Source organism: Crocuta crocuta, unplaced genomic scaffold, assembly GCF_008692635.1.
Source record: "Crocuta crocuta isolate KB4526 unplaced genomic scaffold, BGI_CrCroc_1.0 scaffold432, whole genome shotgun sequence".
NCBI lineage: Eukaryota > Metazoa > Chordata > Mammalia > Carnivora > Hyaenidae > Crocuta > Crocuta crocuta.
In genome coordinates this window covers 87,313-104,676 of record NW_027529522.1, presented here as the reverse complement: position 1 = coordinate 104,676, position 17,364 = coordinate 87,313, and positions in this window count along the sequence as shown.

Genomic DNA, 17,364 nt, shown 5'->3' with positions numbered 1-17,364 from the left:
TAGGTTAAGAGGCTTCATTTATGAAGAATATGTGTATTGAGTAATATAAACATGGTTTCAAGAGAACTGATATCAATGAGTTGCTAAGTTCCACATAGAACAAGTATTTAATTTCTGAATAATATGACATATTTTAATAAACTAACTTAATCTTGAAGGATTTTTAAAATACTTTTCTTCACCTCTCCCATGATTTTGCTTTTTTTTTCTTTTTCTCTTTTGTTAACTGATTTTCTCATTTTCTTTTAATATTGAATAGCAGTAAGGGGATAGCAAATTTTAAAGAGAGTTAATATAAAGAACTCTAAGTCTATGATGAAAGATTTAGATTATCTCTTTATAACTTTTACTTTACTATTATCATTATGACCTACATCATCAAAACTAATCATAATCAGTTTCATGCAAGAAACTAGAAATGATGTTACGTCATTTAGTTCCTGCCTCACATTGCTCTTGATGTAAAGTGACAACAATGGCAACAAAAATGTACAGCTGTGCATTATCCACCGCAAACCCTTCACTGTCCCTGGTTTCCTGCTACATACCTGTCTCACAGGGGTGCTAGGAGTATTGAGTGAAATAACATAGCACAGGGCTTGGAAGATGGAAGGTGCTTCATAAATGTCACCTCTCCCTGGGCATAAGTGCTACAATGCTTTTTAATAACCTGCATTTCTCATAAAGAGTCATACATAGAAATTATTTTCTAATTTAAAAGTAATAAGTCCACTTATATTCTGTGAGAAGTTATAGAAATTATTCATGATTAAAAAGCAGCCCTTTCATAATTTAGGCATGTGCTGTGTCTGTATTTAATGCTTAGGCTGACAAGTAGAATGAGGGGAAATCAACTTTGTTCAATTTATCCCTCCCACACTCCGAAATTCCCCTACAGAGAAAATGTACAACATTTATTCTGGTTTCTTAGGATTTATGTCTAACAGGGGCAATTATTAAAAGAAAAAACACTGGGGTGCCTTGGTGGCTCAGTCGGTTAAGCATCTGACTTCTGCATAAGTCATTGTCTCACTATTTGTGAGCTTGTGCCCTGCTTTGGGTAAGCCCTACTTCTCTCTCTCTCTCTCTCGCTCTCACTCTTTCTCTCTGCCCCTCATGGGAGTCTTTCTCTCTTTCTCTTTCTCCCTCTCTCTGTCTGCCCCTCACTCATTTCCACCCTCTCTCCTCAAAAAAAAAAAGACAAAAAAACACACAAAACACTAGTTTTTTATTAGATGGTGATAAGGTAATAGCTAAGACATTTAATGGAGTTGCTTAAGAAGATCAAAAACTTTCAATGTTTTTTTTTTTTTTTTACCTCATAGTGGACCCTTGGTTCCATAATCTTGCTAAGATATCAAGTGGATCTCCCCAGTCTAAATTTCTAAGGACAGTATTTCTTTAAAAAGACTTGATATGTTATTAAATTAATTGCAAATGTTGCATCATTTACATATAAAACCCAGTGTTCATCCCAACAAGTGCCCTCCTTAAGTGATGAATCACTGGGTTCTACTTCTGAAACCAATACTACTCTGTATGTTAACTCACTTGAGTTTAAATAAATTAAAACAATTGTAAATGTTGCAATCATATATGATGTGCATATTTGTCATCTTAGAATCTTAAAATAGTCATTACACATGACTGTTCCAGGCTCTGAGGAAACTTATACCTGGAAATGCACATGGTGCCCCTTGCCTCTCAGGTTCCTCACACCACTTTCCAGACCTCAACACTCACTAAGGAACTTTCAGCTCCAGGAAAACCTCCAGTTCCATGCCTCCCATTCCCTTCTGCCAGGCAAAATTCAGATCTCTTCAGGTGAGCCTTGTTTCTCAAGTGACCATTAGGAGAAAAGCATGGTCTGCAATGAAATAATTCACAGGACTATTTGCATAAGTGTCTATTAATTCCTTTTTGTGATCAGAATTTTTCAGGCATTTTAATGGGAGGATGCTTGTTAATACACATACCCATTTCAATCTGGTAGAATTTCAAATAGTTTAATAGCATGAAATGACCTCTGAAGGCAGCATGGTGAAAGTTCTTTTGAGGTCATCTGGGCTTATTTTAGGCAACTCTGAGTTTCAGATCTGGAATCAGTTATCTTTTATTATTCTTGCAGGTCACAGATTTTCTCCTCATTTGACTTGCCTGACCAGGAAGGTTCTCTAAAACTCCATCTTTTATTCTATGACAGTTACCATGGGAGGAGTATCAAGGATGCTGGGTTTTTGAGTATGGGGGGGGGGCAGGGGAGGACAAGAGTGTTTATGTGTCTGGATCATTAGAAACTTGAATAATGGTAAATGGAGAGCTAACTTCACTGTAAAATCAGTTTTTAATGAAATATTGTCATTTTCTTTCTATCCAGTTGTCAGCTTTTCCCCCTCATGTATAATGTTGTCTTAGAGTCATTGACTAAGCCTGTCCATGAAGTAGTCAACCCCAACATGCCACCTCAGCCAGGCTCTGCTTGACTAAGATAGTGACTTATAAAGTAGATGCACCCACTTCCCCACTTTCCTTGCCCAGCATTATCACCACCACACAGGGGACAGAATAGAAAAGGACACAAATGTGGATTCAAAACAGGTGCTGTAGGTATGCTGTTTTAGTGTTTGAGGTTAATCTGTGGCAAAAAAAGCACAATTGAACTCTCCTTTCTGCCATTAACTTTGGGAAGCCTGAGGTGGATAGGATGCGGAAGCAGGTTCAGGGAGACACTTCTGCTAATAGAAGCACTACTAATTATTTCTGTTGTTTAACCCCTTGTAAATGTTGTGCAGATAAATTAATACAAAAAATAGTGTGTGTGATATTTATTAACCCCAAATCTCCATTAATCTCATCAGTCTTGAAAAGCATAAACATTGAAAAATATGAAATTAAGGGCCACATGATTTTAGAGTGAGAATTTCTGTAGCCAAAAATTCCAAGATTTCTACTATCTGAATTGCCTATGCAGATGACAGTATTGAGGTTTTCTTTTACTGAGAACAAGGAAAAATGTAAAATTATCTTGAATTAAGATTTGCCAATGTGAAGGCATTGAAATATAAAACATTCTAAAAAAGGAGCACTAAAGCCTTCAATCTGTGTCTCATTCATTTGTCATTCTTTTTCCCTGAGGCATCTTAAAAGGTAAACACTTGTCTTTACTTTTTATAACCAAATTTAAAATTTGCAGTGAAGAAAGAATACTGACAAAATACAGAATGCAATCAGTCAAGAACATAGGGGCCACTCTGTAACAATTCTTGGTATTAATTGAAAGTGACTGCATTATCTATTTAAAAAGTCTAAATTCTGTGAAGTAGAAGGAAATCTTAATGCCAAATATAATGTTTTCAGAAGCTAATGGGATCATTTAAGTGAGTTCTTGGCAGACAAAGTAGCTGTTCTATTAAAGGATTAGATTGTTTTATATTCCTTTTACATTTGTTTCCTGTAAGAAAAAGCCTACCTTTATTTAGTTTTACTTATGATCTTCTTTTTATGAAGTGAAGAATTCCAGTCTTTGAGAAAACAACATTACCCATCTATGCTTTTTAACTGGAAGCAGTGCTTTTGGCAAGCTTACTAATAATAAATATTAAACACAGTGTACCAGGTATTATTCTAAATATTCAAATATTAACTCATTTAATACATTCGTTTTAATAGCATTATAATTCATATTTCAAAAGAAAATGCTATTGGTGACATTCTTTGTTCTTTCACTCATCTTCCTTTATCAAAAATACCTAAAAATAAAACAGAAAATAAAATAAGTTCTATTAGTTATGTAACTTTTACATGTTAGATACGCTGGATGGAATGGCATAGGCAAAGGCCTTCATAGTTTATACAGAAGTAGGTGCTTTAAATTTGATGTTATGATAGCTAAATATGATCAGTTTATCTACACTAATGCTTTACATAAAGATGTTATATCAAAAAGTGATAAGCAGCATGTAAGAAATGGTGTTTAGTGAACTGAATATTTTGAATCTGAGTATTTCACAGGGTAGTATCTTGCAACACAGAGTGAAAAAATGCAGATGCTTTTTCTACTTATTTATGTTTATTATATTTGGAGGGGAAGGGAAAATGTGTGGAACATTCTGTGTAAGATAGAACATTAACCATTTTACATGTATCACTTTCATTAATGCTCACAGCATTTCTATAGGGAAAATCTTTTAATTACTCTTATTTTACAGAGAAAGAAACTGAAAATTTGGGGCACCTGGGTGGCTAAGTTGGTTAAGCATCAGACTTTGGCTCAGGTCATGATCTCATAGTTTGTTGGCTTTGTGCTGGCAGCTCAGAGCCTGGAGCCTGCTTTGGTTTCTGTCTCCTTCTCTCTCTGCTCCTCCTCCATTTGTCCTCTGTCTCTCTCAAAAATAAACTTAAAAAATTTTAAGAAACTGAGGTTTTGATTAAATAATCAATGAAAGTTACATAGCTAGACAGTGGTGGAGTTAGTCTCTAAAGTAAAGACATCAGTCCCCAAAGCCTTCAGGCTTATTCGCAACACTATGTGGTATTCCAAATGATTTTTGAGTCCCTTCTCTGGGTAGGTGCTATACTTGGTACTAGGAATAAAGCCATCAATGAGAGGTGTTGACATGCTGTCTTTACAGTGTAATGCATGAAACATTATAATAAGATCATGTACAAAGTAACATGGAATCCCAGAGGAATGACAGAATATCTCTGGCTCAAGATGTGTATTAAAACTTAATGGTCATTGGAAACTTCTACAGTGTTGTCTTCTTCCTTCTCATGCATATTAGTGTAGTATTCTTTTTCTTACATTGGTTGCAGATTGTAAGTCTAGTCTCTGCCAAAAGTTATGAACTTTTTCAGTGTAGAAACCAAAACAAGATTTTTTTTCCAAATCAAAAGCCTAATATTCATGTATGTTGTTCACAGCAAAGCTGCTGAAAACCATAATTATGCTGTCATTTTCACAGAAGAAATTTTATCATGTTAGGAGAAGAAATAACCACTATAATATAAACAGTAATAACTGCCATTTATTGCCTACTTTTCACGTGCCAAGTACTGGTCTAACTGCTTTACACCCTAAATTTCATTTCACCAAGAGATAGGCATTATTATCACCATTTTAGAGAGGAAATTGAGGGATAGAGAGGGTAATTTGCTTAAGGTAGGATAGCTACTTAAATGCTAGCTATGATGAAGGTATAGATGACCTAAGCACACTACTGTTCTAATGGTTAAGGTTTAGGGTCTGGAATCACTCTGGCTAGTTTGCATTCCAGCCGTCCTGTGTCTTTGCTTTGAACCATAGGCAAGATACTTACCTGTGCCTATATTTCCTTATTAGAAAAGTGGAAATGATAATACCTTATCTATTGGATTGGTTGCAAGGATTAAATGAGCAGTTACATATAAAGCTCTTAGAATAGTGCCTATCTCAGAGCAAATGTTCTAGAAAAGATGGTAGTAATTATTTAATAATAATAATAACAATCCCTTCCAGAAAAACAAAAGATGGAAATAAATATGTGATAGGGACTAAGGCATAGAATTTATAGCATTTTTGGTCACAATTATATTATCTGAAACTACCCCATTCACTGAGGGTGATAGTGTTTTAAGTAACGTTATTTATCTCACAGATTCCAAATTATTTTAAGAGAATATTTGAGCTTTCTATTCTTTACCAGAATTCATTTTACTTGAAATCAATGTCATTTTTATTTTATTCCTTTCCTCAGACTTAAATGTTTTTAAGTCTTTCAACATTGAGAGTCAAAAAGAAAAACATATGTTTTCCTGTTTCCTAGTATAAAATTAAAATTTCAAAATATTGGAAGTGTGCCTGGGTGGCTCAGTTGGTTAAGCATCTGACTTCAGTTCAGGTCATGATCTTGGGGTTTGTAGGTTTCAAGCCCTGCATTGGGCTCCACGCTGCCTATGTGGAGAGTGCCTAAGTTTCTCTCTCTCTCTCTCTCTCTCTCTCTCTGCCCCTCCCTCACTCATGCTTTTTTTCCTCTCTCTCAAAAATAAATAAATAAATTTTAAAATTAAATAAGATAAAATAAAATTTCATTATACAGTATTAGAAAGAAAAGCTGATCATAAACTACCTAATACAAGCTGACCTCCTATTATTTGTTAATTACCAGTGATGTTTGGAAATTAATGATTCAGTGTAAATATTAGATTGTTTTATATGCCTGACATTGTTAGCTTTGGTGAGAAGAATTTCCAAGATGCAAACAAATTAATTACTATGGCATTCTGTGCTAGCATTCTTCACTTGAATACAACAGTGGTCTTCCAGGTGGAAAAAAAGCATGCTTCCAAGGGAGCTAGGGGGGAAGTTATTAGTATATATACATATATGTCAACACACACACACACACATACACACACACACTTAGAGACAGAGAGAAACATAATTCTTCAAAAGCCTAATGCAGAGGTGTCATGTCCTTGGTTTAGGTGCTATAGTCACCAAGTAAAACTGATTAAAATGACAATAAAACTGCCCATCAAAAGACTCATTCATGTCATGCATTGGAAGGATAAAGCATCCAACCAGAAATGAAATTATTATAAGGGAAATAAAATGGAGTTTGGGGATAACTTACTACCATGAATTATTTTACGGATATCTGCTCAGAGAATGTATTTAAAATTTATTAAACTTTTTCATAAAACATTTACATTTTGCCTTGATTTTTAAGAGTTAGAACTACAAGAATAGCGTTAGTTGTGCTATTTGCATACAAAAATATGATTTTCTTGCAAATTTTTTAAAATTCCCATGTTTCCTCTTATCATTTTGGTGGACTATATGACTTTTATCACCCTTATTAATTTTCTATAATGATCCCTGAAAGAGCCAAGAAAAATACTTCTGAAGAAAATGAATAAATCAGAGAAATATAGATATTCTCCTGGGGATAAACTCCAGAAATGAGTGAACATACAGGGAACAGAAGATAGTTCTCCATAAACATTTTGATAAAAAGAAGAAAGGCTAAGCAGCAGGTGTATGTGATAGCAAGATAATGAGCAGTATGAGTCATAATTGGCAGAGTCACACTAGAGATGTTCTGGTTCAGAAAATAAACTGTATACATTTTAACACATTTATTTATTTTCTTAAGCTTGTGAAAAACATGCTAATGGACTTCTAGGGTTATATGATGGGGTGACACTGTAGAAGTGAATTGCTTTCTCTTAAAAGTAACAAAATTAGCCCCAAAAAAAGTTTAGAACCCACAGAAGTACACTGTCAGAAATAAAGCAAAGCAAATGGCAGAACTCTCAATCATAACATTTGAACATTGGGAGTCAGGGAGACAGAGGATCCCAGAAATCACCATGCAGTGTCTACTTCTCTACCCCAGCCATCTACTCTGTCACCACTGCTCCTTCCCCTGTCAAAGCAGTGTGGGACATAGCCCTTGCAATAGCTTTGTACAACCTCCTCCCACCTACAATTTAAAACCAGTTTATATGGTGAAGAGGCATTCTATGGAAAAACAGAAAACTCGGTGGGGGGGGTGGGAAGGCTCAAAGCCTCTCCTACATCTCCGTCATTCACCAAAGCCAGGAAGAACTACCTGGGTCAGCGTTTTGCTTTTTCCCCAGCTTAATGTAAGCTGAAAGTGATGTAATCACTGCAAGAAATTAACTCCTACAGTTAGTGGGGATTTTGTAGAATTAAAGTGCTCCTCTGTAGGAACAGGTGGTCCTGTGAGAAGGGATACAAAGAATACTAGTTGTAGTGTTTCCCCTCCATGAGACCAAAGTCTCTGTGGCCCAAGCCTAAAAGTTGCTACTTTCCCTTTCCTACCAGATTGGCTAAATTAAAAAGTATTGTATTACCCATATGGGGAAGGAGTGTGGGGAAACTATAACTTTCATCCCTTGTTGATGAGAGGGTAAGTGGATACAAACATTTTGGAAAATTATTTGGCAATATTTATCAAAATTTAAAATGCACATATTTCATGACTAAGCAGTTCCACTCTTAAGAATGTTACTTGCAGTCAGCAAAAAGTGTATGTACCAGAATTTTTGTTGAGGATTATATGTAACAGCAAAATAGTAAAAACAATTCCGATGATCTTCAATGACATAATGACCCAATTATATGCACCCAACAGAATGCTCTATAGTGACTAAAAATAATAAGAGAATTTTATGTTCTTAATGTGAAAATGTCTCCAAGCTGTATTACTAAGTAAAAAAAAAATACAGAATATTTTCTGCATTTTGGTAAGAGAAATAAAAGAATATGCATACATGCTTTTTCCAGAATAATTCATAATAAAATATGATTGCTACTGGGAAGAAGTCCAAGGATTGGGGCTGGGGTAGCAAAACAACTTTTGTTTTCCATTTCATACATCCTGTTCTGTTTGAAAATTTACTGTGCACAAGTACTGTGTTTCAATGTGTTCACTACTACTGGCCCAAACTCAACATACTCAGAAAATAATCCATATTACCTTTAACCCAGCTGTTTTCTTGTGTTACCTAATATTGGACAATAGCCCCAACCATTCTCCTATGAAACCAGACAGAAAACCTGAGTCATTTAAAAAAATTTAAAAAATACAAAAATAAACACTTCTAAATCCAGAAACTTTGAGAGAAATTAAGGCATAGGGAAGATAAAAATACATCAGTTGTCTGTAAGTTCACCATCCAGAAAAACTGCTGTTAAATGTTTATGTCTTAAACATAGAGATAGTAGATGAATGATGATAGATAGGTGATAGATAGATAGATAGATAGATAGATAGATAGATAGATAGATAGATGATAGACAATCATATATATTCACACCCTGGGGACCTGAGTGGCTCAGTTGGTTAAGATATATTCACACCCTACACAAACACACACACACAACTGTTATGTATCCTGCTTTTTGTCCCCCTCTTAATAAGATACCATGAATAAGCCAATGCATATTCTTTTATGTCATATCCCACAAGTGATTTACTCAATCTCTGACTGTAAAACACGTAGATATTTTCCAGTTTTTTTTTCAGTGGCATACACAATGCTGTTGTGAACTTCCTTAGACTTCCTTGTGGAGTTGATGAATGGCTTCCCATCTAAAGCAAACTCACTGCATGTGAATCAGTGAAAGATGGATTGTGCTAATTAGAAGTAAACTGTTGAAGAGACAGTGATGCACTGTTACTTTGAAATAAGGGAAAGAGAGGGTATTTAATGCAAAGTTTTTCTATATAATTTCTTTAAAATGGGAGGTGCACCCCAAATAGTTCTATAGGCAAAGATAGGAAAAAGTAGGATAAGGTAGGGGTTGACACAGAATTAAATGTGGCTGTAGGTCAAGTATAGTTGCAGCATGTGTGGTGACATTTTACAGTGCTGGGATATTCCCCATGCAAACGCATCCACCTCAACTGATGCTTGGCATTAACTCATGTGATGACCATTCATTAACTTATTGATTTTGGTAACACTTAGGTAAGCATGTTAATCTATTATTAGTCACTTACACCTTAACATAAAAACATTTATCTCATTCTATTATGACCGGCTGCATATACAGAGAGAGAACATATGTTTAACATTGGTTTTAAATTTTAATATTAATTACTGAGTATATTTTAAAATGATATATGTAATTTTAATTATAAATAATTTAATTATTAATATTAATGTTTATAATCTATCTTGATAATTATATTAATATTGTTTATACATTGAATACACATAGCCAATATATGTATACACACACACGTGTGTGTGTGTGTGTGTGTGCTTTTAAATATGGTATCAGTTGATTTCATCACCTATGTTTGTAGGCATTCAAGAAGCATCTGAACATTTTATGGCAACAGGAATATTTAACAGAGTTATGCAATGGGTATCAAATGTGAGGTGAAGGTTATCCTTTTGAGCTATTAACATTTTTAAGAAAAAAGTGTATATAACTCCTTCAATGGCCATGATTTATTCTTTATTGTTTCTAGGAATTAACTCAGTGTTACAATTTAAAAACAAAAACAAAAACAAAAACAAAGTCAGTGCACTTAACAATAGATGAAGTCAAAACTGAAAGAGTTTTGTAAATTAAATTTGTAGACAAATGTGAAAGCTGGCTGATTGATTTTTATATGGTTCATATTTTCATTCATCTTTTGTCTTTTAGTTTATCACTTATGCCCTCAAAACTCAAGCACAGAAAAATGTAAACTGTTTCTGTATTCAGTGAATCAGAAGAAAGCAGGGTTCAGCTCAGCAAACCCAGACATACATCTGTTCTGTGTGAGACACTAGAATAAGCTATGAAAATGCCATGATGAATCTGACATAGTTTATGAAATCAAGAAACTGGCAATTTTGTATGGAATATAAATATTATATAAATAATTTTAGTGTGGTAAAATAATAGTATATACGATGTGCTTTCTTAGAAATATGGACTACATGGAGTTATGGTCACAATCATATAAAGAAGGGAATGATTAATTTTTTAGGAGGAGAGTGCCAGGTCATGGGGGAACAGAGAACCCAGGAGATGATGAACCTTGAAGAATGGCAATTCCTGGAGGCTACCTGTGGGATATTTGAGGCAGAGAAAATAACAAGCACAAAGGTATAGAGGTGTGGTTTACAGTGGTGTTTATGGAGGACCATGAGCATTTTGGTGACTCTGGATTGTAGAGTGTAAGGTAGAAAGTGGCAGGAGTAATAAGTGGAATTCTTATTGTCTGGGTAAAAATAAGTTTATATTTTGAAAATTTCTCCTTTTTTACCATTCTTTTAAAAAGTTTTGCAGTACATATTATGTTGCAGTAACATTGTACTAAAAACTCTTTATATCCATTTGCTTTCATTGTGTTTAGCATATTAAGAATGAAAGTTAAGATGTTGGTTGTAGATTCAGGACATATTTTGTGTGTGTACACATTTTAAATTGGTGGTAACTTAAATATTTTTAAAATGCCTATTGATTATTGGGTTGGTTTTGTTTTGTTTATTTTTCTTCCTTTGTTTTATGTTAGAATTGAGCAAGTCAAAATATATAAGTGCAGTACAACAGAGCATTCTACAGATTTTATTTTTTCAGGAGTGAATGCCTAGTTGTCAAGAGTTATCTTTGTGTAGCAGTTACTGAAGCAGCTGCTGATGCCATAGTTAAAACAAATGGCAAGGTTTTTTTTCTTTGTTATTGTCCATCTCCTAGTGAAGTTATGACAGAACTGACTTACTGGCATTTTTGAACACTAGAGAGGAAAAAGTATTAAAAGCTAGGGTTGGAGGGGTAGGCAGGGATCAGACAAAGCAGGACTTTGTGGTAAGGAATTTGACATTGTTCATAAGTACAATGAATAGCCACTGGAGAGTTAGAAATAGGACAGAAAAATGATCTACTTTATGTTTTTAAAAGATTGCTTTATTATATGAAACATTTTTAAAGAAATGCTGGTGAGAAGCAGAACTAGCAGTGATCTATAGCCATAGTCCAAGGAGAGATGATGGTTGCATGGACTAGTGTAGTATCACCGGAGATGATGAGAAACAGAAATTAAAATTGTTGATTTTTATCTGTGCAGTTGGAAAAAGGAGACCAGTTAAAGATCTATTCTAGGTTTAGGAACATTTTATGTGCCTGTACTAAAAGAAAAAAAAATAGGGTGAAGAGTTTGGGGTAAGGGTTGTGTGGAGAGTCAAGATTTCTGTTTTGAACATGCTATGTTTCACACGTCTATTAGAGAGCCAAGAAAATCTGTCAAGTAGATGGTTGGATTTGTGCATCTACAGCTCGGGGTAGGGTGGGGGGCACTCGGAGCTGGAAATACATGTTGGCAATAATCAGCTTTCATATTATGCCTGAAGACATGGATCTAGATGAAATCACAAGAAGACATTCAAACAGTAAAGTTTTTTTTAGGAAACTCAGATAAAACAGGAAGGGGGATCAGAGTAATGTGTATCACACATGAGCTCAATTTTGTAGAAGAAAATGGATATTATGACTCAAAATGACTTTCCAGTCATTACTGTTTTTCCCCCAGGTAAATTTTTCTTTGTTCATTTGAAACTTCTCAATGATTTTTTATTTATGTTGAATAATTTATGATGAACTATCACCTAATATAGCCTGTTTCAATAATAGTAATGTAGTAAATGGGTCCTAAATGATATGAAAGTTAATAACCCATACTAACTCATAAACACATTCTAAAACCTTATTACTTAGTTGTCTGCCTTATGTTGTGAATAATAGAAAATAAAAATAAAATCCCAGTGAGAAATTACATAACCAAATTTACACAGATACTTAATGGAAAGCCAAACATAAGTCTCAGGTCTCCACATTCCCAATCCAGAGACCTTTCCACTACACCCTAATGACAGTGTCAGGTTGTGACCATATTTTACCATCAACCATTTCCAGCCTAAGTAGATGACCAAAATCTCTTTTATAGTCATTAAAAAAACTAGTTTTTAAACACCTTGCCCACTGAAAAGTAATAAAGGTAATGTGTATCATTCCTAGACTTTAATCTTTTACTGTTGCCAGCATTCTTTACTAATCATTTTCTACTTAATGATTTCTCTTACATCCTCTAAAATGTGAGAAGAAAGTGTCGCCTCGGACTAGAATGTATTTTCTATGCAACATTAGTGTTAATATATCACCAAAAGCAAATCCACATAATTTTTAAAGTTTTATTTTATTTTTTTTGTCATTTAATCCTTTAATCCTTATTGCCTATTTCAGCCATCCCCCACCCACCCTTCTCTGGTAACCATCAGTTTGTTCTCTGTAGAGTCTGCTTCTTGGTCTCTCTCTCCCCTACGTCATTTTCTTTTGCTCTTTCATCCTGTTTCTTAAATTCCACAGATAAGTGAGACTGTATGGTATTTGTTTTTCTCTGACTGACTTATTACACTTAGTATTTTACTCTCTAGCTCTATTCATGTTGTTGCAAATGGAAAGATTTTATTCTTTTTTATGGATGAATAATATTCATATATGTATCTCACATCTTCTTTATTCCTTCATCTATCAATAGACACTTGGACTGCTTCCATAGTTTGGCTGTTATAAATAATGCTGCAATAAACATGGGAGTACATGCATCCATTGGAATTAGTGGGGGGGGGTTGGTAGTGAATACTCAGTAGTGTGATTACTGGATCATAGGGTAGTTCTGTTTTTAATTTTTTGAGGAAACTTCATACTGTTTCCATGGTGGCTGCACCACTTTGCATTCCTGCCAATAGTGCACTAGGGTTTCTATTTCTCCACATCCTCATCAACACTTGTTTCTTGTTTTTGATTTTAGCCATTCTGACAGATGTGAGGTGATTCTCATTATAGTTTTGATTTTTGTTTCCCTGATGATAAGTGATGTAGAACATCTTTTCATGTGTCTATTGGCCATCTGTGTGTCTTATTTGGATAAATGTTAGTTTATGTCTTCTGCTCATTTATAATAGATTATGTGTTTTTTGGTTGTTGAGTTGTATATACTTTTTATATATTTTGGATGCTAACCTTTTACTAGATATGTTGTTTGCAAATATCTTCTCTTATTCAGTAGGTTGCCTTTCAGGTTTTGTCTTAATTTGTTTATTGTTTAATTTACATCCAAGTTAGTTAGCATATGCTACAACAATGTTTTCAGGAGTAGATTCCTTAATGCCCCTTTCCCATTTAGACCCCCCCACAACCACCCCCCAGTAACCCTCTGTTTATTCTCTATATTTAAGAGTCTTTCATGTTTTGTCCCTCTCACTGTTTTTATATTATTTTTGCTTCCCTTCCCTTATGCTCATCTGTTTTGTATCTTAAATTGCTCATCTGAGTGAAGTCATATGTTTGTCTTTCTCTGATGTACTAATTTTGCTTAGCATAATACCCTCCAGTTCCAACCACATCGTTGCAAATGGCAAGATTTCAGTCTTACTGATTGGCGAATAATATTCCATTATATATATGTATATGTATATACATATGTGTATATACATATACATATACATATACATATATATGCCACATCTTCTTTATCCATTCATCCCTCAATGGACATTTGGGCTCTACCCATACTTTGCATTCATCAATAGCACTGCTATAAATATTGGGGTGCATGTGCCCTTGGAAACAGCACACCTGTATCCCTTGGAAATAGTGCAATTGCTGGGTCGTATGGTAGTTCTATTTTTAATTTTTTTGAGGAAACTCCATACTGTTTTCCAGAGTAGCTGCACCAGTCTGCATTCCTACCAGCAGTGCAAAAGAGATCCTCTTTGTCTGCATCCTCGCCAACATCTGCTGTTGCCTGAGTTGTTAATGCTACCCATTCTGACAGGTGTGGTATCTCATTGTAGTTTTGATTTGTATTTCCCTAATGATGAGTGATGTTGAGTATTTTTTCATGTGTCTGTTCACCATCTGTATATCTTCCTTGGAGAAGTGTCTATTCATGTCTTTTGCCCATTTCTTCATTGGATTATTTGCTTTTTGGGTGTTGAGCTTGGTAAGTTCTTTATAGATTTTGGTTACTAACTTTATCTGATGTGTCATTTGCATATATCTTCTCCAATTCCATCAGCTGCCTTTTAGTTTTGCTGATTGTTTCCTTCACTGTGCAGAAGCTTTTTATTTTGATAAGGTCCCAGTAGTTCATTTTTTCTTTGGTTTCCCTTGCCTCCAGAGACGTGTTGAATAAGAAGTTGCTATGGTAGAGATCAAAGAGGTTTTTGCCTGTTTTCTCCTCTAGATTTTGATGGCTTTCTGTCTTACATTTAGATCTTTCATCCATTTTGAGCATATTTTTGTGAGGTGTAAGAAAGTGGTTCAGATTCATTTTTCTGCCTGTCACTGTCCAGTTTTCCCAGCACCATTTGCTGAAGAGACTGTCTTTATTCCATTGGATATTCTTTCCTGCTTTGTCAAAGATGAGTCGGCCATACATTCATGGGTCCATTTCTGGGTTCTCTATTCTGTTCCATTGATCTGAGTGTCTATTTTTGTGCCAGTACCATACTGTCTTGATTATTACAGCTTTGTAATATGTGTTGAAGTCAGGGAGTGTGATGCTTCCAGCTTTGGTTTTCTTTTTCAAGATTGCTTTGGCTATTCGGGGTCTTTTCTGGTTCCATACAAATTTTAGAATTGTTTGTTCTAGCTCTGTGAAGAATGGTGGTGTTACTTTGATTGGTATTGCACTGGATATGTAGAATGCTTTGGGTAGTGTTGACATTTTAACAATGTTTGTTCTTCCAATCCAGGAGCATGACATATTGTTCCATTTTTTTGTGTCTTCAATTTCTTTCATAAGCTTTCTATAGTTTTCAGTGCATAGATTTTTCACCTCTTTGGTTATGTTTATTCCTAGGTATTTTATGGTTTTTGGTACAATTGTAAATGGGATCAATTCTTTGAATTCTCTTTCTGTTGCTTCATTGTTGTATAGGAATGCAACCAATTTTTGTGCATTGATTTTATATCTTATGACTTTGCTGAATTCATGGATTAGTTCTAGCAGTTTTTTGGTGGAATCTTTTGGATTTTCCATAGAAAGTATTATGTCATCTGCGAAGAGTGAAAGTTTGACCTCCTCCTGGCCAGTTTGGATGCCGTTTATTCCTTTGCGTTGTCTGATTGCTGAGGCTAAGACTTCCTTCCAATACTGTGTTGAATAACAGTGAGTAGAGTGAACATCCCTGTCTTGTTCCTGACCTTAGGGATAAAGCTCTCAGTTTTTCTCCATTGAGGGTGATATTAGCAGTGGGTCTTTAATATATGGCTTTTATGATCTTGAGGTATGATATCCCTACTTTCTTGAGGGGTTTTATCAAGAATCGATGTTGTATTTTGTCAGATGCTTTTGCTGCATCTATTGAGAGGGTCATGTGGTTCTTGTCCTTTCTTTTATTGATGTGATGTATCACATTGGTTGTTTTTTGGATATTGAACCAGCCCTGCACACAGAGTATAAATCCCACTTGATCGTGGTGAATGATTTTTTAAAATGTATTGTTGGATCCAGTTGACTAGTTTCTTGCTGAGGATTTTTGCATCCAGGTTCATCAGGGAAATTGATCTAATGTTCTCCTTTTTAGTAAAGTCTTTGTCTGTTTTTGGAATCAAGGTGATGCTGGCTTCATAGAAAGAGTTTGGAAGTTTTCCTTCCATTTCTGTTTTTTGGAACAGCTTCAAGAGAATAAGTGTTAATTCTCCCTTAAATGTTTGGTAGAATTCCCCTATAAAGCCATCTGGCCCTGGACTCTTGTTTTGGGGGAGATTTTTGATTACTAATTTGATTTCTTTACTGGTTATGAGTCTGTTCAAATTTTCTATGTCTTCCTGTTTCAGTTTTGGTAGTTTATATGTTTCTAGGAATTTGTCCATTTCTTCCAGATTGCCCATTTTATTGGTGTATAATTGCTCATAATATTCTCTTATTATTTTTGCATTTCTGCAGTGCTGGTTGTGATCTCTTCTCTTTCATTCTTGATTTTATTTATTTGGGTCCTTTCCTTTTTCTTTTCGAAGAAACTAGCTAGGGGTTTATCAATTTTGTTAATTCTTTCAAAGAACCAGCTCCTGATTTCATTGATCTGTTCTAGTGGGTTTTTTCATTTCGATAGCACTGATTTCTGCTCTAACCTTTATTATTTCCTGTCTTCTGCTGGTTTTAGGTTTTATTTGCTGTTCTTTTTCCAGCTCTTTGAGGTGTAAGAGTAGGTTGTACTGAGATCTATCTTCTTTCTTTAGGTACGCCTGGATTGCTATGCATTTCCCTCTTATGACTGCCTTTGTTGCATCCCAGAGTTTTTGGGCCAGACTGGTATCATCTTCATTGGCTTCCATGTACTTTTTAATTTCTTCTTTAACTTCTTGGTTAGCCCATTTATTCTTGAGTAGGATGTTTTAAGTATCCAAGTATTTGTTATCTTTCCAAATTTTTTATTGTGGTTGATTTTGAGTTTCATAGTGTTGTGGTCTGAAAATATTCATGGTAAGATATTGATATTTTTGTACATGTTGAGGGCTGATTTATGTCCCAGTATGTGATCTATTCTGGAAACTGTTCCATGTGCAATCGAGAAGAATGTGTATTCGTCTGCTTTAAGATGAAATGTTCTGAATATATGTTTTAAGTCCATTCTGTCCAGTGTGTCATTCAAAACCATTATTTCCTTGTTGATTTTCTGTTTAGATGATACGTTCATTGCTGTATGTAGAGTGTTGAAGTCTCCTACTATTATGATATTATTATCAATGAGTTTCTTTATGTTTGTGATTAAATGATTTATATATTTGGGTGTTTCACATTTTTAAAAATTTATTTCTGAGAAAGAGAGAGAGACAGAGTGAGCAGGTGA